The 6343-nt window shown below is 34.3% G+C and overlaps 1 pseudogene; it reads left to right on the forward strand.

Moving 5' to 3' along the window:
• The first annotated feature begins 3893 nt into the window (after window positions 1–3893).
• Window positions 3894–4012, forward strand: LOC148516871 (5S ribosomal RNA; annotated as a pseudogene).
• The last annotated feature ends 2331 nt before the right edge of the window (window positions 4013–6343 follow it).

Raw genomic sequence — 6343 nt, forward strand, 5'->3', positions numbered from 1 at the left:
CTCGGGGGGGTTCGGATTTCAGAAATCCGAACCCGCTCACTCCTGATCATACATCCATGAACTCTTCAATTTCTTTTTTATCTAAAAGATATGCTTTTTTCAGTTTATTCCTCCTTTTTATCCTATGTATATCATTTATTGCTATGTTTTTATGTACTTTTCATGATTGTAGGTGTCATATTTATGGATTAAATAAATTTTGTAATATTTAGATATATTCCTATTATTTTAAACACGTATTTATTCACTTGCATATATTATTTATTGAGGTTAAATTATTCACTTGGCACTTTATGTGTTTATTTCTGCACTTTGTTTTAAAACACTACATATGAATTACTAAGCGTTTTTCACAGATTTACTGAATTATTTAAATAGTTAATAGAGTGTACTAAGCACTTTTGTCGCTCACATTTCAACCTTTGTGTACACTATCTTTATTTTAATTTATGGTGGCTAGCCACCACCAGACTTTTGTTGTTAAGAGCTGACACCTTTAATAGAGGAGTGCAATACACTGAGAGTCATTATAAACCCAGATGGGTTATAAGGTGGTAATTTTTTCTGCTGTTGGCGCTGGGTACATCTACAATATCAAAATTATCTATTGGCCTTTTTTGTACCTAGCTGACGATAGAGTAAAGAATATACCATACTGCAATGTTTAAAAATATAGATCGCCTGAGTAAAAGGAGTAATCTATGCCAAAATTTTTTTAATGAAAGTAATAATGTGCTACAAGATCCAACTCCAACAGAAAACATTGATAACATGTTTTGGGAGATTGAGAGACTGATTACAAAGGAAATAAAGGCATGGTGGGACATTAAAGGGCTTGAGCACTATATTTCTGTTAATAGAGTGCCAAGAGGACTGAGACTTTTAAAAAACCCTACATTTGGAATTGATAATCCTGAATTCATCAAAGAATGGGATAATATTTTACATTCAAGTTCCATGAGTTTAATGAAACTTATCATAAAGGAGAAAAAAGCCATCATGTCTCAGCTTGAAACGAATATTCATAATAAAGAAGGAAAGATGGAAACATTTAAAGAGAAGGAGGAATACAAAGCTAATGAGAAGGTACTAACCAAAAAATTAGAAAGAATTGAAGAAGATGTCATGAGAGGAAAAGAAACTAAGTTTCTGAGGGACAAGAACGATTATGAAAATAACAAAATTAAGAATTGGAGTAGATTTGCTAAAACTAATTTAGTGAAACATCAGTCAAATCAGAAGTATGATATAAGGAACCGTGGCAATTTACCATACAGGAGACCTGTGAACATCAGACGTAGGAACAGTGATTTCCACACCCCCTATCATGGGGAGACCAAGCTTAGAAATAGATTTTCAACACTACAATGCATGGATTCTGGAAGTGACACTGAGAATTTTTTATCTCCGGACACGGAATTCAACATACAGAATCCAAAGAGAACATTTTTCAAAGAGACAACAAGATTAGCATCCCCTCTCAAAAAGAACCTAAGAGACGAAGAGGAAAACGGGGGGGGGGGGTAGGAGGGAAAAGCCACAAAAGAAGGTATCTACAGTAAGACCTGAGGAAAAAGGAATTTTTAATCTATCTAAACATATCCTTACTAAACCGGAAATAACTCTACTCAGCAAAGGCTTGAATTTTGCCCCAACAAGTAGTATGAATAAATTTCATACATTCATTGACTTGAATAAATTTGTTAGAAATGTCACACTTAAGAGACATTTTATTAAGAAGGACAATGCAATAATAACGAACTACAATGAAGGGGAATCCAAATCTGGACTTAAATGCAAATCAAAGTATTATCCATTAGAATCGAAAGGCAATCATTTGAATATGTTCTATGAACTTGTTAAGAAAGATCTTTGTGAAAATGAGGTACAACCAGTAGTTAAACATAATTTAACAAACAGAGAGAAGGAAGGATTAAAGAATTTACAAAAGAATACTGATATAATTATTAAACAAGAAGACAAAGGGGGGGACTAGTGATCATGGACAGGACTTACTACATCAAAGAAGCTAATAGGCTTTTAGATGATGAAGTGTCATATATCAAATTGAATAAAGACCCTTTGGATGACTATATAGATTAATTGAGGAAACTCCTGGTTCATGGACTACATAATGGAATATTAATAAAAGATGAATTCCAATATCTTTTCCAGACTAGTCCCACTACCCCCATTTTTTATTTTCTTCCGAAAATCCACAAATCGCTAATAGAACCTCCGGGAAGACCCATTATAGCGGGTATAGATTCCCTTGCGTCACATCTATCGGAATACTTGGACATTTTTCTATCAAAGTATGTAAAGCAACTGGAGTCATACTTAAAGGACACTACAAGCGTCCTTCAAATCATAGAACCCCTGAGGTGGAAGAGTTCTTATTTATGGGCAACTATAGATGTCCAGGCCTTATATACATGTATCGAGCATGAGAAGGGGATAAATGCAAGTAAAGAGTTTCTGGAAGCTGATGCAACAATCAATAATGAACATAGGATTTTTATTTGTGATCTTATGAAGTTCATTTTAAACCATAACTATTTTAAATTTTTAGAGCAGTTTTACCGGCAGATATGTGGCACGGCGATGGGGACGACTTTTGCCCCCAGCTTCGCCAATTTATTTATGGGCTGCTGGGAAAGAGAACATATTTATAATAACAACCCTTTTAAAGAACAGATCATTTTATTTAAAAGATACATTGATGACATTTTAATTGTGTGGAATGGAACAAGGGAGTCTTTTGAGATGTTCTTCACACATATTATGAAGAATAACATGAATTTGAAGTTCACATTTAACATCAGCGAACACTCTATTGAATTTCTTGACCTAATTCTTATGCATGAAGAAAACAGAGTTGTGACTAAGAATTTTATAAAGAAGGTTGACACAAACAGTTATCTCCATTATAATAGCGGACATCTGAAGAAATGGAAAGATAATATACCCCATTCTCAGTTTTCTAGGATCAAGCAAAATTGCAGTGATTCAGTTACAGCGGAAGAACAAATAAGGCTTTATGCAGACAGGTTCATTGAGAAGGACTATCCAAAAGAACTTTTGATGGAAGCTGCAAGGAAGACTAATCAAAAGGAAAGATCAGAATTATTGACTTACAAAGAAAGAAATATACAAGATAACAAATTCATTCCTTTTGTTACTACGTTTAATGATCAGGAGAAGACAATCAGGAGTACTTTAAATAAACACTGGCATATTTTATTAATGGACCCCATCCTTAAAGATTTTCTCCCTCCAAAACCCCCGGTGGTATTTAGGAAGGCCAGGAGTTTCAAGGATTCTTTAGCCCCAAGTATGATACAGGATATCACACTAAATAATAATATGCTACCGAAGTGTACAGGTAGTTATAAATGTGGGAGGTGCAATATATGCAGATATCTTCATCCACAAAGGAGATCTTTTATGAATTCCGATAACTCTAAAGAATATATAATAAAACAACATATGAATTGTAACTCTACCTCTATCATTTATCTTTTGGAGTGCACTTGTGGCACAAAATACATTGGGAAGACGAAAAGAACCCTTAAACTACGCATTCAAGAACATATAAGGAATATCCGGAATAAACTGGAGGGTCATGCTGTGTCAAAACATTTTCTTCTTCATCACAACTCTAATCCAGAGGACCTTACTTTTAAACCCATTGAACAGGTGCTCTTGGGAGAGAGAGGAGGAGATCTAGCAAAAAAGTTATCTAAAAGGGAGATGTATTGGATTTTTGAGTTAAGAACACTGGCACCACTCGGATTCAATGATAATTATGAAATCGCACCTTTTATATAAGAAGATTGATGACTCCGACTTAATTTCCATGTGATATAGGATATGCTACTGTAGAAGCTATTTCCTACAGTCAAACCATTTTTCAAACACCCAATCTCGTCTGCTCTTGGAAGTTAAGTTGAAATGGGCCCGGTCAGTACTTGGATGGGGGACCTCCAGGGAATACCGGGTACTGTAGTTGTAAGCAAAGTGCACAGTTAAGCATAATCCCTGGAATCCCATGGTAAAATCGGAGTAAAAAATCGGAAGAAATATATGAAATAAGAAGCTTTTCCCAAGATCAAGGCAAATTATGTTGGAACAGAGACTTCTCAATAATAAGCATCTCCTAAGATCAAAGCAAATAATGTTGGAATCGAGACTTTTCAATAAGAACAGCCATTCTACTTTAAAGCCTGGATTATAATTTTTTGAGTGAAGAAATTAATATTTTATCAATATTTTATTGATTTTTTTAAAGCTTTTCCTGATTCTTTTAATACAGTTCTCAAGAAATTTATATACATATATGTGCCAAAAATTTTTATAAAAGAATTTTTTATAAAATTTTTTTTTAATAGATATTTTTATACATATGTATTTATTATAAAATACACTATTAGGTTTTGTGGATTTAGGATATTTGCTTTATTTGCTATCCCCTTCTCTGAAACCATGTGGTTTTTTAAGAACATTCCCCCCCCTTTTTTCTTTTTTTTCTTCTTTTGTCTTTTTTCTTTTTCCTTTTCCTTTAGTATAATATGTTGAAAATATTCTTTTGGAACAATTAGCTATATAATTGTGGATTATCCTGATATATGTTTATATATAGGCATACATACATGCTTTTCTGAGTAGTTGTGACTAGTTATATAAAGTTTTTGATCAGCTATGTAAATCTATGTTTCTATGGGTTTATATAGGTGAAAGACAATATAGGTCTTTCCCTTATTAGGATGATTATTTACTAAATATTCTAATCCTTCCCCCTTCTTCTTCTTTTTATAGCTGGAATTAATTGAATATTCATTCCCTAAGGTTTTGCCCAGAGTTGCACAGGTTAATATAGGAGTGCCGGAGTTTTAAATATGGCGGCTGGTTAAGAAGTATCCAGAAAGATGGCCGCGGTTACAAGATATCCTGAGGTGAATAGGATCCATAAAGATGGCCACCGCCAGGAGGCACTACGCATGCGCAGGAGCAAAAGGATAAGCGGAAGTACCGTATCCTGGGAGCGGAAGCATGCACCTTGACAAGCACTATTAGCGCGACTGGACGAGTCGCACTTTGATGACGCGGCTCCCAGAAACCCAGGGCGGAAGTGTATACCTATACAGCACTGTAAGCATGATGCAATGAGTCGCGTGTTTGGTGATGACGGGATCACGAGACTGAGCATCAGGGTGGAAGTGGCCGGACTTCCAAGACAAAACTGGCCGGACTTTTGGGCGGAAGTGATGACAGTCCGCAGTTTGTTATTCAATTTATATTTTATAAAACTACTAAATTACATGCTTTTAGGACTGATGGACATAACGTGACTACAGAATATATAGATTCACTGTAATATATCAGTAATAAGGATGATTTAAAAAAACAAAAACAAATTACTGACAGGAAGTGATGTCATAATGAGTGTCAATTGTCCCTATTAGTGGGGTTTATAAGCCGGAGGGCATTAACAGCTAGGTATCCCCTTGATGAAGTCATAGATTGACGAAACGCGTTGGGAGGCTGATCATACATCCATGAACTCTTCAATTTCTTTTTTATCTAAAAGATAAGCTTTTTTCAGTTTATTCCTCCTTTTTATCCTATGTATATCATTTATTGCTATGTTTTTATGTACTTTTCATGATTGTAGGTGTCATATTTATGAATTAAATAATTTTTTTATTATTATTATTATTATTATTATTTTAAACACGTATTTATTCACTTGCATATATTATTTATTGAGGTTAAATTATTCACTTGGCACTTTATGTGTTTATTTCTGCACTTTGTTTTAAAACACTACATATGAATTACTAAGCGTTTTTCACAGATTTACTGAATTATTTAAATAGTTAATAGAGTATACTAAGCACTTTTGCCGCTCACATTTCAACCTTTGTGTACACTATATATATATATATATATATATATATAATATATATATATGATTAGTCCAAAAGCAGGACGGCATACACATTTTTCAATATTTCCAACACCTGGGGTGCAAACCTCAGTACTCCTAAAAAAGTTTTTTTTGAGGCAGCACATTCATAATCCATAAAAAACTTAGAGCACTCACCAGGACTTCTGCTTTATAGTAGATGATTTATTGCTCACATTACAGGCACAAAAAAAGTTGACGTTTTGGTCATACTGAGTGACCTTCCTCATGACAATTAGACACAGACACAGGACAAAACAGCAGCATATCCCCTAGTACAGACCACCCTCCTTAAGTACCCACTGGTTCTAGTCACATGGGACACCACCGGAAGTGACATCATCAATCAATTAAAAATCGGAAAACTAAACAAAT

The sequence above is a fragment of the Taudactylus pleione genome, unplaced genomic scaffold, assembly GCF_031769625.1.
Source record: "Taudactylus pleione unplaced genomic scaffold, aTauple2 ptg000236l, whole genome shotgun sequence".
NCBI lineage: Eukaryota > Metazoa > Chordata > Amphibia > Anura > Myobatrachidae > Taudactylus > Taudactylus pleione.